This window comes from Ornithorhynchus anatinus, chromosome 3 (genome assembly GCF_004115215.2).
Source record: "Ornithorhynchus anatinus isolate Pmale09 chromosome 3, mOrnAna1.pri.v4, whole genome shotgun sequence".
Taxonomy (NCBI): domain Eukaryota; kingdom Metazoa; phylum Chordata; class Mammalia; order Monotremata; family Ornithorhynchidae; genus Ornithorhynchus; species Ornithorhynchus anatinus.
Window position 1 is genome coordinate 128,523,186 of NC_041730.1, and position 24,948 is coordinate 128,548,133.

General features: G+C 46.9%; 1 protein-coding gene across 3 annotated transcripts in view; it reads left to right on the plus strand.

The window, feature by feature from the left end:
• The first annotated feature begins 12,206 nt into the window (after positions 1-12,206).
• The window catches only part of WDFY4 (WDFY family member 4), a 404,782-nt gene continuing 392,040 nt past the window's right edge, over positions 12,207-24,948 (plus strand). For all 3 annotated transcript variants that reach the window (XM_029060697.2, XM_029060700.2, XM_029060698.2), the window contains exon 1: positions 12,207-12,479. The gene's annotated coding sequence lies outside the window, so the exon portion shown is untranslated. The remainder of the gene's footprint in view (positions 12,480-24,948) is intronic.

The window sequence follows — 24,948 nt, forward strand, 5'->3', positions numbered from 1 at the left end:
CCTCACGTGGGACAACCTAATGACCCTGTATCTCCCCCGGCGCTTAGAACAGTGCTCTGCACGTAGTAAGCGCTTAACAAATACCAACAATATTATTATTATCAAAAGTTTGGTCCACTAGATTAGGCTCAGGGAGAGTACCAGGCACTCTGGAAGGTATCATCAGGGAGGACATGGTGCAGTGGAGATTGCGTGTGTGTGTGTCTGTGTCGGTGTGTTCTGCAGAGTTGCGTGCAGAGCTTAGCAGTTGGGGCATGAAGTTCACCGCCAACCTGATGCACTGTTTCTGTTCTGTTTCTGCTCTTTGTCAAACAAGGCCGGAGTTTCTTCTTAGAAACTCAGAATAGGTTGAGGAGGGTAGCTGATGACAGCCGTTGGCTTCCCCACATCATTGATCATTTCTGACGCCCCGCCCAAGGGTGTAGGCTGGGGGAGAGAGGAAGGGAGGTGATGCTCCTTACAGAAATAGTTCCTCCTCTCCAGGAAAATCACAGCTCGACTCGAACCATAGCCAGTCTTGATCTTGGGACCCAATGTGTCTCAACTCCCGAATATCCCTTTTTTAAATGCCATGCTAAAATAAAAAGGTCCCCACGAGAGCGGCAGAGAACCAATAATAATAATAATAGTGATCGTATTTGTTAAGTGCTGATTATGTGCCAAGCACTATTCTAAGCACTGAGGCAGATACAGGGTCATCGGGTTGTCCCACGTGGGGGCTCACATCCTTAATAATAATGCTGGTATTTGTTAAGCGCTTACTATGTGCAGAGCACTGTTCTAAGCGTTGGGGTAGACACAGGGGAATCGGGTTGTCCCACGTGGGGCTCACAGTCTTCATCCCCATTTTACAGATGAGGTAACTGAGGCCCAGAGAAGCGAAGTGACTCGCCCACAGTCACCCAGCTGACAAGTGGCAGAGCCGGGATTCGAACCATGACGTCTGACTCCAAAGCCCGGGCTCTTTCCACTGATCCTTAATCCCCATTTTACAGAAGAGGCACGGAGAAGTGACTTGCCCATAGTCACACAGCTGACAGATGGTGGAGGTGGGATTAGAACCCATGACCCGTGGCACCCAAGCCCGGGCTCTTTCCACTAAGTCATGCTGATTCTCCTGCAAACCCTCAGGAAGCCCTAAAAATACCCCAGTCTCGGCCCTGTGACCCAAGAAGGCCACCATTCTTCCTCTTACTTTCCTGCCCATTATTTCTAAGGAGGCAGGAAGCAGTGTGGTCTAGTGGAAAGATCCCAGCCCTGTGGGCCAGGAGACCTGAGTTCTTATCCCATCTCTGCCATTTGCCTCCTGGGTGTTCTACGGCAACTCAATCTCTCGGTGCCTCATTTTTCTCACCTATAAAATGGGGATCAAATCCTTGTTCTCTCCATTTCTGTCTCATTCCCACACCAAGGTTGCATAACTACTTATAGGCACACAAACACACACGCTTCTTCACAGGAAGGAAAAATAGAAAAAGGAAGGAAGGGTGAGCAAAGGGTGGCAAAGGCAATTATTAATAATAATAATAATAATTATGGTATTTATTAAGTGCTTACTATGTTCCAAGCACTATACTGAGCGGCGGAGTGGTTACAAGTGAATCGGGTTGGACACAGTCCTTGTCCCACATGTGGCTCAGAGTTTTGATGCCCATTTTACAGACGAGGTTACTGAGGCACAGAGAAATGAAGTAATTTGCCCAAGGTCCCACAGCAGAAAAGTGGTGCAGCGGGGCTCACGACCTATGACCTTCTGATTCCCAAGCCTGTGATCTAAGCGCTACGCCATGTTGCTTCCGACTGGGCGTTTCTGTGCATAATGACCCCAAAGAAGGATGAACATCGTTAATGCTTATTCATTCATTCAATAGTATTTATTGAGCGCTTACTATGCGCAGAGCACTGTACTAAGCGCTTGGAATGTACAAATCGGTAACAGATAGAGACGGTCCCTGCCCTTTGACGGGCTCACGGTCTAATCGGGGGAGACGGACAGACGAGAACAACGGCAATAAATAGAATCGAGGGGATGAACATCTCATTAAAACAATAGCAGATGCGGAGAGGTGAAGGGGGTGGGTAGAGGGAGTAGAGGGAGAAGGGGAGCTCAGTCTGGGAAGGCCTCCTGGAGGAGGTGAGCTCTCAGTAGGGCTTTGAAGAGGGGAAGAGAGTCAGTCTGGCGGAGGTGAGGAGGGAAGGCGTTCCGGGAGCGCGGGAGGGGGCGGCCCGGGGGTCGACGGCGGGACGGGCGAGACCGAGGGACGGCGAGGAGGCGGGCGGCGGAGGAGCGGAGCGTGCGGGGTGGGCGGGGGAAAGAGAGAAGGGAGGAGAGGTAGGAAGGGGCGAGGTGAGGTAAGCGAGGCACCACGAAGTGACTTGTTCAAAGCCACACAGCTGACAGGTGGCGGAGCCCAGATTAGAACCCATGACCTCTGACTCCTAAACCTGGGCTCTTTCCACTGAGTCAGGCTGCTTTTCTACAGATGAGCTCTCTGAGGCGGAGAGAAGAATAATAATAATGATGACATTTAAGCGCTTACATTGTGCAGAGCCCTGTTCTAAGCGCCGGGCCCCGTTCTAAGCGAAGTGAAGCGGCCGGCCCAAGGTCACCCAGCAGACGAGCGGTGGAGACGGGATTAGAACCCACGTCCTGGGACTCCCAAAGCCCGGGTTTACCGCTGCCCACATTCGTTCCCCAAGTCCAATTGCTAAGGCTGAGTTGGTGAGAAAAGAAACCTTCGGGTAAGTTCGGTTTCGTCTAAAGAAGAAAAGAAAGAAATGAAATGGGCCGAGCTTCACTTCGTGCCTTTTAGACAAATTTCTTTAATAGCCTTGTAGGAGGGTTCGCTTACATCCCCAATTACCCGGGTCCCCTCTGATAACGTTTCTACGATGGTATGTTACGTCTGTACGGGAACTGGAGGGATTTTGGACAGAGCAGCCTTGGGACAGCCCAGAATAGCTAAGGAAAAGAGTAGAGAGATTAAAGAGTTGTAGGTCTTAAAGAGACAGGAAGCTTTCTGTGGACCACATATAAAAGGGGAAGGAGAAGGAACTGGGGGAGTTGCTTGAGAAAATGTGTTACACAGGAAAGTATTGTGCAACTAAGGAGAAACAGGAGACACAACAGGGAAGACCACGCAACAACCTCAGAAACCCCCAGAGAAGTAAATTCCTAATTAGAGAAGCAGCATGGCCTAGTGGCAAAAGCGGGGGCCAGGGAGTCAAAGGTCACGGGTTCTAATCCAGACTCTGCCCCTTCATCGTCGTCATAATCGTTACGGTATCTGTTAAGCACTTACTATATTCCAGGCACTGTACTAAGCGCTGGGATACATACAAGATAATAGAGTTGGACGTTGTCCCCGTCCCACATAGGGCTCACAGTCTTAATCCCCATTTTCCAGATGAGGTAACTGAGGCACAAAGAAGTGAAGTGACTTGCCTGAGATCACACAGACAAGTGACAGAGCTGGGATTAGAACCCAGGTCCTCTGAGTCCCAGGGCCATGCTCTTTTCACTAGGCCGGGCCGCTTCTCTTGTCTGCTTGTCTGCTGTGTGAATTTAGGCAAGTCACTTACCTTCTCTGTGCCTCAGTTACCTCATCTGTAAAAGGGGGATTGAGACTATGAGCCCCATATGGGACAGAGGCTGTGTTCAACCTGATTGCAATGTTTCTACTCCAGACCTTAGAACAGTGCTTGGGACATAGCAGGTGCTTAACAAATACCATAATTATTATTATTATTATTATTATTACAGTGCTTTGACCACAGTAAGTGCTCAATAAATATGATTGAATGAAAGAACGAACTCAGGCCGGGGAGTCAGAGGACCTGTCCTCTAATGCCGGTTGCATCACTTGTCTGCTGTGTGATACTGGGCAAGGCACTTAACTTCTCTGTGCCCCAGTTACCTCAATTGTAAACTGGGTCTTAAGTCCTATTCCCTTTGGATTTAGATTGTGATTCATTCATTCATTCAATAGTATTTATTGAGCGCTTACTATGTGCAGAGCACTGTACGAAGCGCTTGGAATATACACTTTGGCAACAGAAAAATAAAGGAATAAATACGTAGGAATAAATGATTCCTATGTGGAATACAGATTGTGTCCACCCTGATTACCTCGTTTCTACCCAATATTTAGAAGAGTGCTTGACACATACTAAGCGCTTAAATACCATTTTAAAAAAATCAGCATTCAACAGCTCTGGTTTGATTCCACCATCGCCAGCACCGGGCTGTGCTGGTTCCTGATTGGGATTAGCCGAGTTTATAACATGGCAGTAGCTGACTGAACTCGCCAGAAGGCTCTCTGCAGTAGGAGATTTCTGAGGGACCAGAAGGGCATTGGGGAGAGCACCGGGACTGGAGAATGGAACTGCAATAATAATAATGTTGGTATTTGTTAAGCGCTTACTACGTGCCGAGCAGTGCTCGGCACGTAGTAAGCGCTTAACAAATACCAACATTATTATTATTATTCACTGTTCTAAGCGCTGGGGTAGACACAGGGGAATCAGGTTGTCCCACGTGGGGCTCACAGTCTTAATCCCCATTTTGCAGATGAGGGAACTGAGGCCCAGAGAAGTGAAGTGACTTGCCCACAGTCACGCAGCTGACAAGCGGCAGAGCCGGGATTCGAACCCATGACCTCTGACTCCAAAGCCCGTGCTCTTTCCACTGAGCCACGCTGCTTCTCCACCTGCAGCCTAAGTCCCGGCAATAGTTGAGCAGGGATGAGCTTCTGATAGCTGCAGAAGCGGTTACAGGTTAGAGAGACAGGGACTGCAAGCAGCATTTAGGAACAGAACCTGAGATGTATGGATATTTGGAGATCTGACAAACAATTACTCTTCAAAGCCTTACTGAAGGCACATCTCCAAAAGCCCGTACTTGATTAAGCCCTCCTTTCCGCTTCTCCCACTCCCTTCTCCCTTCTCCATCACCCTGACTTCCTCCCTTTATTTATCCCTCCTCCCAGCCCCGTGGCATTTATGTACGTATCTGTAATTTATTAATTTATATTAATGTCTGCCTCCCCCCAGACTCTCAGCTCATTGTGAACGGGGAATGTCAGTTATTGTTGTATAGTACTCTCCCAATAGCTCAGTACAGTGCTCTGCACCCAGTAAATGCTCAATAAATGCAAATGATTGAGTAGTGAAGGAAAGGATTAATAGGTTTTTGGGGTTTTTTATGTGATTGTTAAGCGCTTACTAGATGTCAAGCCCTATTCTAAGTCCTGGGGTAGATATAAATGATCTAGACTGGACACAGTTCCGGGTTTACATGGGCTTTACAGACTAAGTAGGAGGGAAAATAGGCGTTGAATCCCCATTTTATAGATGATAAAACTGAGGCCCAGAAGAGTTAAGGAACATGCCTAAGGTCACATAGCAGGGAACTGGTGGAGCTGGAATGAGAATCCAGGTCGTCTGGCTCCCAGGCCCATGTTCTTTCCTCTAATAGTGATAATAATAATATTGGCATTTGTTAAGCGCTTACTATGTGCAGAGCACTGTTCTAAGCGCTGGGATAGATACAGGGTAATCACGTTGTCCCACGTGAGGCTCACAGTCTTAATCCCCATTTTACAGATGAGGCAACTGAGGCACAGGGAAGTTAAGTGACTTGCCTAAAGTCACACAGCTGACAAGTGGCAGAGCCAGGATTCGAGCCCATGACCTCTGACTCCCAAGCCCGGGCTCTTTCCATCGAGCCACACTGCCTGCTCCTTCTCACTATTAATAAACACCATTATTATTATCATTATTACTGTAGCTGTCCTTCTGGAAGGAAAAACTCTTCTTTCTTCCTTTGTTCTGTGTACATGGCAACTGCAGAGAGTATTAATGACTCTCTATATTTGTGTGGCCCGGATAAGTTCTATCCCCGCTTTTGCTTAAATCCTGTTGAGATGCTTGATTAATATGTCGGGATTTTATAACTCCCTTACAAAACGAATTCTTCAACAAGAATCTCTGCATGAATTGGCCCTTTCATTTTCATAATCCTTGCCCCCTCCTGTTCTGTCGAAGCGTGTGAGATGTGATTTATCACCTGGAATATTTGACAGGATTAAAAGCCGTGAGCCTTAGAAACAAATAGCGTCCTCGGTTCAAATAATTTCAGTTCACCGCTGAGGGAGAAGGCAGGCTGTGCAACTCCCCTTCGTTTTTCTCCAAGACAGAGAGGTGGAACACGGTCGAGATTTAAGTCACTGAAGTTTAAAAGCCCTGGTAGGTAGGTTTGCTGGTGGCACAGAGTAGGTGAACGAGTGATAAATCGGTGACAGAAATGTCACCCATGTCAAGTAACTCTGCCAGAGAGGAGGTCCCCGCTACCGGCCACCTTTCTTAACTGCTGTACCATGGCAACCTCAATCAATCTATCAATCGCATGAACTGAGTGCACACTCTGGGAAGAACGCTGTGCCGGACGCTGGGAGAACTACAATAGAATTAAGTTATTCATTCATTCGATTGCATTTACCGATCGCTGACTGTGCGCAGAGCACCGTACTAAGCACTTTATGATCCCCGTGTTCAAAGACCTTACGATCTAGCAGCAGGAGACAGCGGAATAAACTGTGGATAGGGAGAAGCAACCGAGCTTAAAGATAGGTACGTTAGTTCAGTCGATCGATCGATCGATCATCGATGCCATTTAATGAGCTCTTACGGTGGGCCGAGCGCTGCCCTAGGCACTTGGGAAAGAACAAAATAGTAGAGCGAAAGGCACGTTCCCCGCCCACAGGGAGTTTGCCTTCTGGAAGGGAATGCAGATATTCAAATACGGTACTGATGGGGAAATGTGGGAGTATAAGAATATTTACATAAATTCTGAGGGTGGGATGAATAATAACCTTATGCTGAAGGGGTAATGATAATAATGTTGGTATTTGTTAAGCGCTTACTATGTGCCGAGCACTGTTCTAAGCGCTGGGGTAGACGTAGGGGAAGCAGGTTGTCCACGTGGGGCTCACAGTCTTAATCCCCATTTTACAGATGAGGGAACTGAGGCACAGAGAAGTTAAGTGACTTGCCCACAGTCACACAGCCGACAAGTGGCAGAGCACTCCAAATGCACAAGGGAGGCAGAAGGAAAATTGAATAAGGGTCTTGGGGGTCAGGGGTGGAGAGGATATCGCCGTTGCTGATCTCAAGAAGCTGTGTCAGTGTGGCTCTTTTCTCAGAGATGTGGGGTCATTTATTCCGACTTCATAATGACTGATGTAGCACCTGTTGCTCTACTACGCGGACTGCTGTTCTCATCGGCGAAGGGTCTACTGAACATTCCACTTGGGGAATCTAATTTTTCCCATTTCCACAGGTACCCTTTGAGGCACAAAGGGACTTAACGTTTGCTTAGTGACAAGAGAACTACCTCACCTCATCGTCTTCCTCCTACCACACAGACCTCACACTTGGATTCTCCTCCTCCTACTCACTGTACTTTGAGGTCACCTATCTCGTCGCTGACCTTTTGCCCACATAATAATGTTGGTATTTGTTAAGCGCTTACTATGTGCCGAGCACCGTTCTAAGCGCTGGGGTAGACAGAGGGGAATCAGGTTGTCCCACGTGGGGCTCACAGTCTTCATCCCCATTTTACAGATGAGGTAACTGAGGCACCGAGAAGTTAAGTGACTTGCCCAAAGTCACACAGCTGACAAGTGGCCGAGCCGGGATTTGAACCCATGACCTCTGACTCCAAAGCCCGTGCTCTTTCCGCTGAGCCACGCTGCTTCTCGTGGCTGGTCTGCAATCCCCTCCTTCTTCATATCCTACAGACGTTTACCCTCTCCACCTTCAAACATTATTGAAGGCACATCTTCTCCGAGCCGATCAGATCCTCAGCTCCTCTTCTCCGATCCCTTCTGCGTCACCCCGATTTGTTCCCTTCATTCAGGCCCAGGACACGTATGTACATATCCAGCGTGGCTCAGTGGAAAAGAGCCCCGGCTTCGGAGTCAGAGGTGATGGGTTCGACTCCCGGCTCTGCCACTTGTCAGCTGGGTGACCGTGGGCGAGTCGCTTCACTTCTCTGGGCCTCAGTTACCTCGTCTGTAAAATGGGGATTAACTGTGAGCCTCACGTGGGACAACCTGATCACCCTGTATCTACCCCAGCGCTTAGAACAGTGCTCTGCACATAGTAAGCGCTTAACAAATAGTCATTCATTCATTCAATAGTATTTATTGAGCGCTTACTATGTGCAGAGCACTGTACTAAGCGCTTGGGATGAACAAGTCGGCAACAGATAGAGACGGTCCCTGCCCTTTGACGGGCTTACGGTCTAATCGGGGGAGACGGACAGACGAGAACGATGGCGATAAATAGAGTCGAGGGGAAGAACATCTCGTAAAAACAATGGCGACTAAACAGAATCGAGGCGATGTACAATTCATTAACAAAATAAATAGGGTAACGAAAATATATACAGTCGAGCGGACGAGTACGGTGCTGTGGGGATGGGAAGGGAGAGGTGGAGGAGCAGAGGGAAAAGGGGAAAATGAGGCTTTAGCTGCGGAGAGGTAAAGGGGGGATGGCAGAGGGAGTAGAGGGGGAAGAGGAGCTCAGTCTGGGAAGGCCTCTTGGAGGAGGTGAGTTTTAAGTAGGGTTTTGAAGAGGGAAAGAGAATCAGTTTGGCGGAGGTGAGGAGGGAGGGCGTTCCGGGACCACGAGAGGACGTGACCCGGGGGTCGACGGCGGGACGGGCGAGACCGAGGGACGGCGAGGAGGTGGGCGGCGGAGGAGCGGAGCGTGCGGGGTGGGCGGTAGAAAGAGAGAAGGGAGGAGAGGTAGGAGGGGGCGAGGTGACGGAGAGCCTCGAAGCCTAGAGTGAGGAGTTTTTGTTTGGAGCGGAGGTCGATAGGCAACCACTGGAGTTGTTTAAGAAGGGGAGTGACATGCCCAGAGCGTTTCTGCGGGAAGATGAGCCGGGCAGCGGAGTGAAGAATAGACCGGAGCGGGGCGAGAGAGGAGGAAGGGAGGTCGGAGAGAAGGCCGACACAGTAGTCTAGCCGGGATATAACGAGAGCCCGTAACAGTAAGAGAGCCGTCTGGGTGGAGAGGAAAGGGCGGATCTCGGCGATATTGTAGAGGTGAAACCTGCAGGTCTCGGTAACGGATAGGATGTGTGGGGTGAACGAGAGGGACGAGTCGAGGATGACACCGAGATCGCGGGCCCGAGAGACGGGAAGGGTGGTCGTGCCATCCACGGTGATAGGGAAGTCTGGGAGAGGACCGGGTTTGGGAGGGAAGATGAGGAGCTCAGTCTTGCTCATGCTGAGTTTTAGGTGGCGGGCCGACATTATATCCATAATTTATTTATTTATACTGAAGTCTGTTTCCCCCTCTAGACTATAAACTCATCGTGGGCCGGAAAGCAGCGTGGCTCAGTGGAAAGGGCACGGGCTTTGGAGTCGGAGGTCATGGGTTCGAATCCCAACTCTGCCACTTGTCAGCTGGGTGACTGTGGGTGAGTCACTTCACTTCTCTGTGCCTCAGTGACCTCATCTGTAAAATGGGGATTAAGACTGTGAGCCCCACGTGGGACAACCTGATTCCCTTGTGTCTACCCCAGCGCTTGGAACAGTGCTCTGCACGTAGTAAGTGCTTAACAAATACCAACATTATTATTATTATTATCACCAACTCCGTTATATTGTGATAATGTCCTCTTCCAAGCACGTGGTACAGTGCTCTGCACATAGTAAGCATTGAATAAATATGATTGATTGATTGGGGGTTCAGAAAATAAGAGAAGCAGCAAGGTCTAGTAGAAAGAGCACGGGATAGAAGGGTCAGGAGATCTGGGTTCGAATCCTCCCCTGCCACTCTCCAGCTGTGTAACCTCTACACTGTAAGCTTGTTGTGGAGAGGATATGAGCCTGCTTATTATTGTACTCTCCTCTCCCAACCACTTGTTAACAGTGCTCTGCACACAATTTGCTCTCCATAAATTCATTTGTTCATTCAATCACATTTATTAAGTGCCTATTGTGTGCAGAGCACTGTTCTAAGCTCTTAGGAAAGAAAAATACAATAATAAATAGTTGCAAACCCTGCCCACAATGAGCTCACAGTCTTGGGGCAGGCGGGGACAGACAACAGTACAAGTAAATAAAATTAGAGGTACGATTGAATGAATGATCTTGAGCAAGTTCACTATTCTGTGCCTCAGTTTCTCCCTACGTAAAACGAGGATCAAATGCCCACTCTCACTTCCCCTTAGGCTGTGAGCCCCATCTGGGACAGGAAACACCCCTGATCCAATTGTTCTTACCCAGTGCTTAGCAAATGCCGCGATTATTATCATTCACATTGTCATATCTAGATTCCAGCCTAGTGATTGACTTCTAAGATCTCCAGCTTCCCGAGGTTATCCCACATCCCCCAACAAGCCTGGGGGATTTATTGAGGGTCCCGCTTCGGGCCGGGGTGTCAGGACAGAAAGCTCCAGCTGTGAGCCGACGGCAGTTCAAGCTGCCGAAGAGGACTCTTCCTTCTCGTCTCAGTTGCACCTAGACCAGCCGCTGTCCTGATCATCAGCTCCGGGGCTGGGTGGGCCTGCCCGAGCTGGGGTTGGGAGCCCGTCTCTGTCCGGTCTGTTTGGGGAAGGCTGAGCAAGTGGACACCTGTGGCCTATGAGAAGCATCATGGTTTAGTGGATAGATCACGGTCCTAGGAGTCAGAAGGTCATGGATTCTAATCTCAGCTCCACCACCTGTCTGCTGTGTGACCTTGGGCAAGTCACTTTACTTCTCTGGGCCTGAGTTCCCTCATTTGTTGGATGGGGATTGAGACTGGGAGCCCCACAAGCAACAGGGACTGGATCCGACTCGATTTGCTTGTAGGCACTCCAGTGCTCAGTATAGTGCCTGGCACATAGTAATGGTCATATTCACGGAACTTTTTTTATGGCATCTATTAAGCGTTTACTATGTGCAAAGCACTGTTCTAAGCACTCGGGAGGATACAAGGTGATCGGGTTGTCCCATGTGGGCTCACAGTCAATCCCCATTTTACAGATGGGGTAACTGAGGCACAGAGAAGTTAAGTGGCTTGCTCAAAGTCACACAGCTGACAAGCGGCTGAGCCGGGATTTGAACCCATGACCTCTGACTCCCAAGCCTGTGCTCTTTCCACTGAGCCACACTGCTTCTAACTTATTAACTTATTAAGCACTTACTATGTGCCAAGCAGTATTCTAAGCACTGGGGTAGATACAAATTAATCAGGTTGGACACAGTCCCTGTCCCAATTTAGGCTCACACTCTTAACCCCGTTTTTTACAGATGAGGTAACCGAGGCCTAGGGATTTAAGTGACTTGCCCAAGGTCACACTGCAGACGAGTGGTGGAGCCAGGATTTGAAGCCATGACCTTCTGACTCCCAGGTTCGTGCTCTAGCCACTACACCATGCTGCTTCTCCAATACCATTATTATTATAATTATTATTATTATAATCGGCTGATGTGTTGCTGCCGGCTGCCTACCGCCCTTGCGGGTGATGGCCGAGAATAGCGGGGTCCGTCAAGGGAAATCAGTCGATTAATCAATTGTATTTCTTGAGGGCTTTCTGTGTGCCGAGCGCTGCGCTAAGAGTTTGGGAGAATACAGTACACCAGAGTTGGTAGACACGTTCCCTGCTCGCAATGAGCTTACAGTCATTAAAGGACATGAGGCAGGGGAGACGGCGTAGAAGGAAGAAGTCTGCTCCTTCCTCTTCTTGTCCTCTTTTCTCCCTCTTCTCCAGTCTCTCCTTGCTCTCCTCCCCCACTTCCCCCTTATTCCACTCTGTCTCTCCTCTCTTCCCCTCCCTCTTTCTATTCTATCCTTGTTTATAGTATCCTTCTCTCTTGCCCCTTTTTCCCTTTCCCCTGCTTTCTAGGTTCCCCTTCTGCCTTTTCCTCTCCCGACGGCTCCTTTTCTCACCGCCTTCCGCGTGCACCCCCGCTTCCTCATTATCTTTAGACCCCTCCCACATCCCATTACCAGCTTCAAAATTCTGTCTTTCTTACTTCAGACTCCCCTCCTGCTTTTTAAAGTTTCGAGTCCAGTGATCACCACGGGGCTGATTCTTTTCCACGCCCCTTCCACCCTGTGAATCACGCCAGTGTTGGGATGTCAAGGGTGGGAAACGGTAGCTCTAAGTTTTTGATTTTCTGACCCGCTCTTTCCTCCGCGTAAAGTATGACTCGGGCTGAAACGCTCAGTTGAACCAAGTGGCTTCTAGCCCCAGTGCGTTGAACCCAAGCCAAACACCCGTGCTCTCCACTTCTGCTTTCTTCAGGAAGTAAAGCACAGGAGTTATTTGAGTAATTCGCAGAGAAAAGTTGAAAGAAGCAAAAGGGAGTCGGTGAAGATTTATGATGCCCGGACAGTCGCCTTACAAATCCAAGCAGCCATCGGGAACTTCTTGGGATACTGCAATCCCGGAGACCCCCTGAATGGTCCAAATACAGGTGGGTGTCCTCTGCAAGCCAAAGAACCACAGAGCCTTGGGCTTCAGGGGTTCCATTTCGTTTTCATTCTATCAATGTGCCTACTTTACCCAAAAAGACATGTATCTCACGGAAACATTCAGCTAGATATAGGCCTTGGGCAACGATTGTGTATTGGGAACTTAAAGGTGATCCAGGAGGTGAAGGAAAACGACATATTTTTTTCTGGTGTTTGTTAGGTGCTTACTATGGGCCAGTTACTGTACTAAGTGCTGAGGTAGATCCAAGATCATCGGGCTGGACACAATGACTGTTTGGATAAGGGGATGAATTCCGGCAGCAGGGTCATGTCCCTTGGATATTTTGAATGGATTTAGTCGTTGTTTTACAAACACTTTCTTTGTCTGTAAGGTTCGCGTGACTGGTTTTGCTTCCCGTTCCACCGAGTCCTGCATTGGCATAAGGGCGGCATGCATTTCTTTCTTCCTTGTGAGAGACAGCATCCTCAGCTTTGTGACTCAGTGACAGGATGATTGGGAAAAGGTGCTCGCCAAGCTGGTTTATGAGATTTTCCTGTCTCAGGCTCAAACTCAAGCCAGGTTTATCTCACCAAAATTTTTTGGTGGACTTGGTCAGGTGGGCAGGGATTCAGAAAATGTCACCAAACTGCCCTCTGCCGTGAGTTTTTGCTTTCATTTATGGTATTCGTTAAGCACTTACTATGTGTCAGGCACTGTTCCAAGAGCTGGGGTAGATATGAGGTAATCAGGTTGGACCCAGTCCAGGTCCCACGTGCGGTTCAGTCTTAATCCCCATTTAACAGATGAGGTAACTGAGGCCAAGAGAAGTAAAGTGACTTGCCTAAAGTCACACAGCAGACAAGTGGTGGAATCAGGATTGGAACTCTGGTCCTTGTGACTCCTAGGTTGCCTGTGCTCTGTCCACTTGGCAGCACTGTTTCTCAATTTCCTCATCTGTATACCTGTTCACCTTTGTCCTTGGACTCTGAGCCCCAGGTGGGACAGGGACTGTGATAAATCTAATTAACTTCCGTCTCCCCCAGTGTATAGCACAACGTAAGCACTTAACAAATACCATTAGTATTATTACTTCAGGTTAATGTTGGTATTTGTTAAGCGCTTACTATGTGCCGAGCACTGTTCTAAGCGCTGGGGTAGACACGGGGGAATCAGGCTGTCCCACGTGGGGCTCACAGTCTTAATCCCCATTTTACAGATGAGGAAACTGAGGCACCGAGAAGTTAAGTGACTTGCCCAAAGTCACGCGGCTGACACGTGGCCGAGCCGGGATTCGAACCCATGACCTCTGGCTCCTCTGACTCCAAAGCCCGTGCTCTTTGCGCTGAGCCATGCTGCTCAGGTTCCCAGGCCAGGAGTTGGAAGCGCACGCTGATTGTCCTCAGCTTAAACAGACAGCTCATTTTCGGTTTTAAATTATCGACTAGACTGCAGATCTAATCATAGAGACGTTGGCTGTCTTTGGAAGGCCCCCAGCGCATAATGGACGAAGGAAAAAATATGAAAATAGCCATTTTAAATGTGTGTAAATCCAAACCACTTATCCTAAAGCAGTTGCGATGCAATTAATCAGGGGAAAGGCAGGCTATCGTTGAATGGCAGGAGAGGAGATGGTTTCACGTAATAGGACGGCTACTGCGATAATACGAAATGTGGTATTTGTTAAGACTTTAACTGTGTGCCAGGCGATGTACTAAACCGTATGGTAGATACAAGATAAACTGATTGGACACAGCCCCTTTCTCACGTGAGGAACATAATCAAAGTGGGAGAGAGAACAGGTATTTTACAGATGACAAACCGAGGCACAGAGAAGTTAAGAGACTTTCCCTAGATCACAGAGCAGCCGACGGAGCTAGAATTAGAATCCAGGTCCGCTGTCTCCCAGGAAAGATGTTCTTTCCATTAGGTCAGGCTGCTTCTCTAGAGCTCAGATGTTTAAATCCGGTCTTGGGTTGATCACTCCTTATTCTCTACTAATCATCAAACTCCTTTCAAGATCCTATCGATAAGATCTTTGTCAATGATACAGAGTAAGAGCTCAATAAATACCACTGATTGATTGGTACGGTTTGGCATTCGTGGATAACTTTGATGTGGGGGAGTTCATGCTGAGTCTGCTCTTGACATTTCTATGCGGCCACTGAGCTTCCGCCCAAGAACAGATCAGCCGACTTTCTCCCCCTTGCACCTGGAAGGCTTGTTGTGGCAGCAAGGAAAAAGTGAAAAAGAGAAAGGGAGGTTAGCGAGGTGACTACCACAGTAGATGAAAGAAAAGCAGCGTGCTGTGGTCAGAAGCCGGTCTGGGAGTCAGAAGGTCATGGGTTCTACTCCCAGCTCTGCCTCATGTCTGCTGTGTGAACCTGGACAAGTCACTTCCCTTCTCTGTGCCTCATTTACCTCATCTGTAAAATGGGGATTGAAATTGTGAGCCCCCCCATGGGACAGGGACTGCGTCCAACCTGATTTGCTTGTATCCACCCCAGCGCTTAGTTCAGTGCTTGGCACCTATTACGTGCTTAACTAACACCATCATCATTATTGTTATTAATAATGTTGGTATTTGTTAAGCGCTTACTATGTGCCGAGCACTGTCCTAAGCGCTGGGGTAGACACAGGGCGTTCAGGTTGTCCCACGTGGGGCTCACAGTCTTAATCCCCGTTTTACAGATGAGGTAACTGAGGCACCAAGAAGTTAAGTGACTTGCCCAAAGTCACACAGCTGACAATATTATGATAATGATGATGAAATGGTGTATAACAAGTGCTTGTTGGCAGTTGAGATGGAGAAGTGCAGCACTATTCCTCTGAATGTAATGCAATGAACACTGTGACATTTCCACCAACCATATCTAATAATAATAATGTTGGCATTTGTTAAGCGCTTACTATGTGCCGAGCACCGTTCTAAGCGCGGGGGTAGATACAGGGTAATCAGGTGGTCCCACGTGAGACTCACAGTTAATCCCCATTTTACAGATGAGGTAACTGAGGCACAGAGAAGTTAAGTGACTCGCCCACGGTCACACAGCTGACAAGTGGCAGAGCCATGACCTCTGACTCCGAAGCCCAGGCTCTTTCCACTGAGCCAAATAAAGCAGCCTCCCAGTTCAACGGTTCGTCAGTTTATCTGCTCAGGATTTATTCTCTTCTCTGCTTGGAGCTCAGACACAAACTGCAATCAGTACAAAGATTTCTCTGAGATCCTTTCGTTGTTGATTGCTTAATCTCAGACCAGACAGGAATGAGTGGGGCAGGAGACAAACACGGACTGAGTTAGCTACATCACTGGGCAGCAAGGTCGGGATGGTTGGCCTTTGCCACAAAGTGACGCTTCATACAATATAGGTTGTATCCTAAGGCTGGTGTAACCTGGGGTAAAGTATGGACAATCTGATTCCCCTGTGTCTACCCCAGCGCTTAGAACAGTGCTCGGCACATAGTAAGCGCTTAACAAATACCAACGTTATTATTATTAATCAACATTACCCGATAGATCATCACGGGTCATGTGTGGGAGAACCAGCGTGCTGTAGTGGATAGAGCACAGGCCTAAGAGGCAGAAGGTCATGAATTCTAGCCCCGGCTCCGCCACTTGTCCGCTGTGTGACCTTGGGCAAGTCGCCTTACTTCTCTGGACCTCAGTTACCTCATCTGTAAAATAGGGATTGAGACGGTGAGCGCCCTGTGGGACAGAGACTGTGTCCAACCTGATTTGCTTGTATCTACCCCACTGCTTAGTACAGTGCCTGGCACATAGTAAGCACTTAACAAATACCATTATTATTATGTGTATGGTGGAGAGGCAGTAAACTGGTGTATGCCTTCGTTACAAATTTCAGGTTTGCTCCTGTTACATCACTTTTGGAATACAAATCGCTCACGTGGAGAGGGCGGAGGATTAGAAAAGACTACAAAGCACGTGAAATGCCTAAACTCTAGTACGGTCACTAGGTAAACGTATCATCACTTTGTACACTGTGTTCTCTAGGATTTTTAGGGACCAGGGACTAACCTAGCCTAAGGCATTTAAGTTGCATTCTTTGTTTATATTTGCTTATAATCAAAAGGATTTTCTAGATCATAAATTGCAATCTGTTTGAAGGTAATGATTTAGCCTAAAAATCAGTTTCTTCACATTTGATTAGACTTCTTCCCTAGTCTCTCCTATGGAAAAAAAACCATTGGAAAAGAACTACTGGAGAGAAGACTGATATAAAAGAGTACACTTGTAGCAAAGTACAGGTCGGGGCATTAGAGGACATGGGTTCTGATTCCAAGTCTACCACTTGGCTGCTGTATGTCCTTGAGCTTCTCTGCGCCTCAGTTATCTCATCTGTAAAGTAGGGATTAAATCCTGCTCTCTCCAATTTAGACTGTGAGTCCCCTGTGGGACAGGGACTGTATATGATGTGATCGACTTGTTCCTACCCCAGTTTTTAGCACAATGCTGGGCACACGGTAAGTGCTTAACAAACGTTACTATTATTATGTAAAAGCAAAAATGAAAGTCTAGACCGTACAACAGAGAATTTCAAATGGTATTGTTTTTGGGGGGTGGTAAAACAAGGGGGTTTTCAGAGGAAGCCCAAAAGTGGATGTGAGATCAAGGAAAAGGCAACGATATTTTGGAAGAAGGGAGGAAGGAAAGAGAGAATAGTAATGTAAGAGTAAAAGTTTTCTCACGAAATATTGTATTACAAGCTAGCTTGAAATGGTTCATTTCTGTGATTAGAAATACAGAAAAAATTATCAGGCAAAAACCCTTCTGTCCAAGTCCCAAAGTTCGATATTGACAGGTTCTTTAGCCCTCTTGACTGTAAGCTTGTTGTGGACAGGGAGTGTATCTGTTTATTGTTATATTTTACTACTCTAAGCGCTTAGTGCAGTTCTCTGCACACAGTAAGCATTCCATAAATACGATTGAATGGATGAGTACAGAAATTATTTCAGTACTTCAGGAATGCTGAGTATTTCAGGAATGCTGAGGTTGGACAGGACAATATAGCTGAGTTCCTGAATACCTGGGCTGTTGTTCATTCTTAGCAAAGTGTGCCCTTGCAAAATTTAAATCAATCTTTGGATTTTGGAAAGGGAAGAAGGTAAAACATAGAGCATATTCCTTCTTAGTTGCTTGGTTTGGGGCTTCCAGATGCTCTATCATTGCCCACAATGGACCACTCTTCTTTTCCTTAGTGTTCATCGTGATCAGAAAGCAGCATAGAATACCGGATATAACACGGGCCTGGGAATCAGAAGGTCATGGGTTCTAATCCTGGCTCTGCCACTCATCTTCTGGGTGACCTTGGACAAGTCACTTCACTTCTCTGTGCCTCAGTTACCTCTTCTGTAACATGGGGATTAAGGTTGCGAGCACAGTGTGGGACAGAGCTTCTGTCCAGCCTGATTTGCTTGCATTACCCCATAAATAATAATGTTGGTATTTGTTAAGCGCTTACTATGTGCCGAGCACTGTTCTAAGCGCTGGGGTAGACATAGGGGAATCAGGTTGTCCCACGTGGGGCTCACAGTCTTAATCCCCATTTTACAGATGAGGGAACTGAGGCACAGAGAAGTTAAGTGACTTGCCCACAGTCACACAGCCGACAAGTGGAAGAGCTGGGATTCGAACTCATGAGCCCTGACTCCAAAGTCCGTGCTCTTTCCACTGAGCCACGCTGCTTCTCCATAACGCTTAGTACAGTGCCTGGCACATGTAATAAGCACTTAAGAAATTCATTCCTTCATCCAGTCATATTTATTGAGAGCTTACTGCGTGCAGAGCACTGTACTAAGTGCTTGGAAAGTACAGTAAGGCAATAAAGAGAGACGATCCCTGCCCTCAACGGGCTTACAGTCTAGAGGTGGGGAGACAAACATCAAAACAAGTAAACAGGCATCAATATAAGTAAATAGAATTATATATATACATATATACATAAGTCCTGCGGAGTGAGAAGATGGGAGGAAAAGTAAAGGGAGCGAGTCGAGGTGACGCAGGAGGGAGTGGGAGGTGAGGAAAAGGGGGCTTAGTCTGCGAAGGCCTCTTGGAGGAGGTGCGCCTTCAGTAGGGCGCTGACGGCGAGGAAGAGTGATTGTTCGGTGGATTTGAGGAGGGAGGGCGTTCCGGGCCAGAGGTAGGCCGTGGGCCGAAGGTGGGTGTGAAACAGGCAAAATTGAGGTTCGGTGAGAAGGTTAGCACCAACGAATGCTACTATTATTCTTACCCTTGGTATTTTTGGAACGTCTTCTGAATGCTAAGCTTGTGCTGAAAACCACATTTGGAACAGGTGTTAGGGAAAGCTTAAGCTTCTATCCTTTGTTTTTTGTTGCTTTTTTTGAATAGTTCAAAAGCATTTTCAGGGCTGTGAATATGAGGAAAAAGTGTATGGCTTTATGGAGTTATTAACTTTGTACTGTTCTGATGTCCAGCAAACACCGTTGGCTCTTTCGTTTGTGTCTTTTAATAGTTCTTGTTAAGCATCTATTAGGTGCTAAGCACTTTCCTAAGCCTTAGGATAGATACAAGATAATCAGGTCAGCTGTCAGCTACAGTCTCTGTCCCACTTGAGATTCACAGTTTAAACTGGAGGGAGGAGGTTTCAATCACATTGTAGAAATGAAGTAAGTTAGGCACAGAGAAATGAAGCCACTTGCACAGGGTCACACAGCAGATTGGTGGCAGAGCTGGGATTAGAAGTCAGGCCCTCTGACTCCCAGGCCTCTGCTCTTTCCTCTAAGCCCCGCTGGTTCGCAAATTGGTTGACTAGAAAGGAGGAAAAATTCAATAGGAAAACATCGCCTTCAAAATAACACCCTTGACTTTGGAAGTGAAGAAATGTTTTCTTACTACAGATTGACTGTCCTGAGACTTAGCACCCATATATCTCACAGGAAGGCAGATGGAAGTAATCACAACGATAATAATAATAATAATGAAAATGATAATAATGGCATTCAAGTGCTTACTATGTCCCAATCACTGTCCTAAGCACTGGAGCAGATAATGATAATAATAAAAAATAATAATTATGGTACTCGTTAAGCACTTACTATATGTCAAGCACTGTTTTAAGTCCTGGGATAGATACAAGTTAATTGGTTGGACACAGTCCCCGTCCCACATTGGGCTCACACTCTTAATCTCCAATTTTTACAGATGAGGTAACTGAGGCACAGAGAAGTGAAGTGACTTGCCCAAGGTCACACAGCAGACAAGGGGTGGATCTGGGATGAGAACCCATGACCTTCTTATTTCCAGGCCTGGTCTCTTTCCATTATGGTATGCTAATTCCCAGACTCCACGCTGCTTCCCATAATAATCGTATTTGTTAGGTGCTTACTATGTGCCAAGCACTGTACTAAGCACTTGGTGGACACAAGCAATTCAGGTTAGACACAGATCCTGTCCCACATGGAGCTCACAGTCTCAATCAGAGTCAGAATATTCTTCTGTGGGACCGCTTTGGGAGCAGAGCAGTAACCATGGCATTAGATGGTTAAGATGCCTCGGAGCTAGAAGTCAGGGATAAGGGAACAAGATCGATTCAGATCTGGAATTCTTTAATTTGGGGAACATCTCTGGTCCCCTCATTGAGACACGAGGAGTTTCTCAATTGGCGAATAGTCACAGATTCTCTCTAGTCTCCTGAAGACCAACTGAGAGGTGGTGTGCTAGATCTGGAAGAGAAAGAGAGAAAAAGTGGCTGACAGTTCTTCATTACAGAATAGGGTAAAAAAATGGTAAAAAACACAAGGAGAGTGGGACATTCAGAAAGCAAAGATATTGATAGATAAATTAAGAGATGTGAGTAAAATCTAGCCTAGTGTCTGTCCTTTTCAAAATAAAGTGAACACTATTGTCCTAGTTATTTCTCTGGGGTATGAAGATTTGAGGGTTTCCAGTTCTTTTCATCCAGCGTGGCTCAGTGGAAAGAGCATGGGCTTTGGAGGCAGAGGTCATGAGTTCGAATCCCAGCTCTGCCACTTGTCAGCTGTGTGACCGTGGGCAAGTCACTTAACTCCTCTGTGCCTCAGTTCCCTCATCTGTAAAATGGGGATTAAGACTGTGAGCCCCACGTGGGGCATCCTGATTCCCCCGTGTCTACCCCAGCGCTTAGAACAGTGCTCGACACATAGTAAGCGCTTAACAAATACCAACATTATTATTATTATTAATGTTTGAATAGAGGTCTATGTGGTCAGAAACCTAAACTCAAGTAGTTCAGTGTGGGAGACATTAAAATAAATTACAAATAGGGGAAGCAGCTAAGCATAAGGATATGAGCAACATCTCTACCCTCTAGGCCAGGTTGCTACAAAGAGTCAGATCAAGTCTTTGTGATATTTAGTGCTCTCTCCAGCCCCACAATACCTATGTATATATTCTTATACTCCTCTATTTCCTTTACCCCAATCTTTCTTAATATCTGTCACCCCCTATAAGCTTCTTGAGGGTAGGGTTCATGTCTACCAACTCTGTTGTATGGAACTCTACCAATCCCTTAGTAGAGTGCTCTGCAATCACTCATACATTGAGAGCTTACCGTGTGCAGAACATTGTAAAACATGTTTGGGAGAGCACAGTAGAACAGATTTGGTAGATGCAATTCCCTGTTTGTTGTCATACTGTACTGTCTCGGGAGCTTAGTATGGTGTTTTTCACACTGTAAACGCTCAATAGATACGATTGAATGAATAAATGAATGCCCACAAAGAGCTCACAAGTACCTGCTCCATGAATTCGATTGATGAAATGATTGATGGGAGGATGGCGCGTATTGTGATTTAGGGATAAGCCAGTGGTCTTAGTGAGGAGGTCTCATGGAGCCCAAGAGCTTTACACCAGTCTCCCTGGACCGACCCTAAGGGAATCGGGAGCAGGAAACCGCTCAGAGACATAAGAACGGCAGAGGCCCCAAATCTTTGGAGCCATCAGCAGTTATCACGGACCCATGAAGATTCTGCTGCTGACACTGATGGGTTGAGTACCACGGGATCGTAAGCTCTTTGAGGGCAGAGATCTTGTCTACCAACTCTATTGTGCTGTACTCTCCCAAGTGCCTAAAACAGTACTCTGCACATAGTAAGCACTCAATAAGTACCACTGTCATGCTCAGGTAGTTCAAGGAAGTGAATCTGAGCATACTCAGAAGCTGGGAAACATCTGGTACATGATAACTATTCCTCTCCCCTCCATTGTTTTAAATGGTATTTGTTAAGTGCTTACTATGGGCAAGTCACTGTCCTAAGCGCTGGGGTAGATGCCAACTAATCAGTTTGGACACAGTCCATGTCTCACGTGGGGTTCACAGCTTAGTGGAAAGAGCATGGGCTTCGGAGTCTGAGAATGTGGGTTCTAATCCTGGCTCCACCACTTGTCTGCTGGGTGACCTTGGGCTAGCCACTGAACCTCTCTGTGCCTCAGTTACCTCATCTGCACATGGGGATTAAGACCGTGAGCCCCACGTGGGTCAACCTGATTAGCTTGTATCTTCCCCAGAACTTAGAACAGTGCTTGGCACATAGTAAGCCCTTACCAAATTCCAGAATTATGCTTAGTATTATTATTGTTACAGATAAAATGAGATGCACAGAGAAGTGAAGTGACTTGTCCAAAATCACACAGCAGACAAATGGAAGGGCTGAGATTAAAACCCAGGTCCTTCTGACGCCCAGGCCCGTGCTCTATCTACTAGGCCACGCTGTTTCTCGAATTCCTCGCCTTGGGACTTCCCAGTTGGAGGTAGCGAGGCAGAGCTACGTCAATACTTTTCACCTCCCGGTTTCCTCATTTCCCTCATGTCAGTGATCTCATCACCAAATTCCTTTGGCAATGATCAACTGCTTATCCTTAGCAATCTGGTAAATGCCGTTTAATCGCTTGGGTAGTTTATTGAACATTAATTTAATCTGAAATACCAGGGAGAACAGAAGAACTTGTTTCACTTCCTGCATTGTATAAACTGCTGCTTGCTCCTTGGCAGTCTGACTCGCCCTTCTTCTATCGATATGAGTGAGGGCTTCTTACAGACGCGATTCAGTCCGTCCGTCAGTCAATCGAGTGCAGGGAATATGTCCGTTTATTGTTTTATTGTACTCTCCCGAACGCTTAGTACAGTGCTCTGCACACAGTAAGCGCTCCCTAAATAACACTCCATATATACGATTGAATGAATGACCAGTTATAAGTGAGAGGGGTCTGAAGAGCCACCTCAAGACACCTATATGCTTTACTAACTCTGGGCAAAAAAGTAAGCCTCTATATAGCACCTGCTATATGCAGGAAGTAGATGCAAATTTGGGTAAACTTAGTTGACACTTCATTTAAAAGAAATGATTTTGTTCTGCCAGAATACCTAGTGTTTTCCCACTTCCTTTTCTACAAAGCAAGGGGCCCTGCGGTTTGAGAAGGTCTTAAATGGAAGCTTAGCCCCTCTAGACACCGTGTCCTGGAATGACTATCTGGCGGTCATAAACATAGTACTGGGAGCCGTGGCACTGCTCTGTTTTATTGATCATGCTAGTTAACCTCTCTATTTTGTGATGCAGATCACTTGTCGTCACAGACTCCGGTAGGGAAGGTCCTTGTACTGGGGTTGGGGTCTCCGACTCACGGCAACAAGACAGAGAGGAGGCTCTGAACAGTTAACAGTTAAAGCCCCCTCCACTCAGATTCAAAGATGAAAACTTGGCCTAGCGGAAAGACCTGGATCCTAATTCTGGTTCTGCTACTTGTCTGCAGGGTGACCTTGGGCAAGTCCCTTAACTATGCCTCAGTTACCTTATATGTAAAACGGGAATTAAGAACCCACGTTCCCTTTCTCTTGATAATAATGTTGGCATTTGTTAAGCGCTTACTACGTGCAGAGCACTGTTCTAAGCGGTGGGGTCGATACAGGAGAATGAGGTTGTCCCACGTGAGGCTCACAGTCTTCATCCCCATTTTACAGATGAGGGGACTCGGGCACAGAGAAGTGAAGTGACTTGCCCACAGTCACACAGCTGACAAGGGGCAGAGTCGGAATTCGAACCCATGACCTCTGACTCCCAAACCCGGGCTCTTTCCGCTGAGCCACGCTGCTTCTCTAGACTGTGAGCCCCATGTAGGGCAGGGCCCGTGTCCACTATGACTGTATTGTGTCTACCATGACGTAGTGGATAGAGCTTAAGCCTGGGAGTCAGGGATTCTAATCCCAACACCTCTGCTTCTCTGCTGTGTGACCTTGGGCAGATCGCTTCACTTCTCTGGCCTCAGTTACCTCATCTGTAAAACATGGGTGAAGATGTCCAACCCGATTTGCTTGTATCCACCTCAGTGCTGCGTACAGTGCTTAGCACATAATAAGCACTTAACAAATACTACAGTTATTATTATTATTATCTACCCCAGTGTTTAGTACCGTGCCTGGCCCATAGTAAGTGCTTAACAAATACCACAATTATTGTTATTTTATCATCCCAGGACTTAGTAAAGTTCATTACAAGAAGTAAGCGCTGAAGAAATACCACAGCTATTATTAGTAGTACTATTATTCAATGATTTATAAACATAATGAAGCAAAACCTCAAAAAGCATGGTATCTCTGTAAACAATTGGTAGTTGGCAGAGGAAGTCACACCAAATCTTGTTACCCACTCAAAGAAATGGAGAAGTGTTCTCTTTTGAGGACAGCACAAAAGTGGGAAGGAGGGAGACTGAGACTAGCTAGCTATTGAAATCACACAGAAGGGTCCACCTTTAAAGGTCCAAGATACAGATGGAAAATTCTAGTTCCCACCATCCATGTCATCCTCATTAGCCTTTAGTTTTAAAATCTCCTCAACATTGGAAATAGTTGAGACTTGGCTTCAGATTTGTGGAACTATTTCTTTTCAGAAACATCTCCTTGGCAGATCTCCTCAGCCACAGCTACCTGGATACTTAATAATAATAATAATACTGATGTTGGTATGTATTAAGGGCTTACTATGTGCAGAGCACTGTTCTAAGCGCTGGGGGAGATACAGGGTGATCAGGTTGTCCCACCTGTGGCTCACAGTCTTAATCCCCTTTTTACAGATGAGGTCACTGAGGCACAGAGAAGTTAAGTGACTTGCCCACAGTCACACAGCTGCCAAGTGGCCTAGCTGGGATTCGAACCCATGACCTCTGACTCCCAAGCCCGGACTCTTTCCACTGAGCCACGCTGCTTCTCAAAGAAGGTGGACCCTTCTGTGTGATTTCAATAGCTAACACGTCTCAGTCTCCCTCCTTACCACTTTTGCGCTGTCCTCAAAACAGAACGTTTCTCCATTTCTTTGAGTGGGTAACAAACTTAGACAAAAAAAAAAAAATATCGAATGGCAAACCTAAACTGAACTTTCACCCTTACCTAGATAATTCATCAATAGGACTCATGGCATTCAGACTCTTTCAAATCACTTGTCTGTGAGAGACATATCTTTAGACA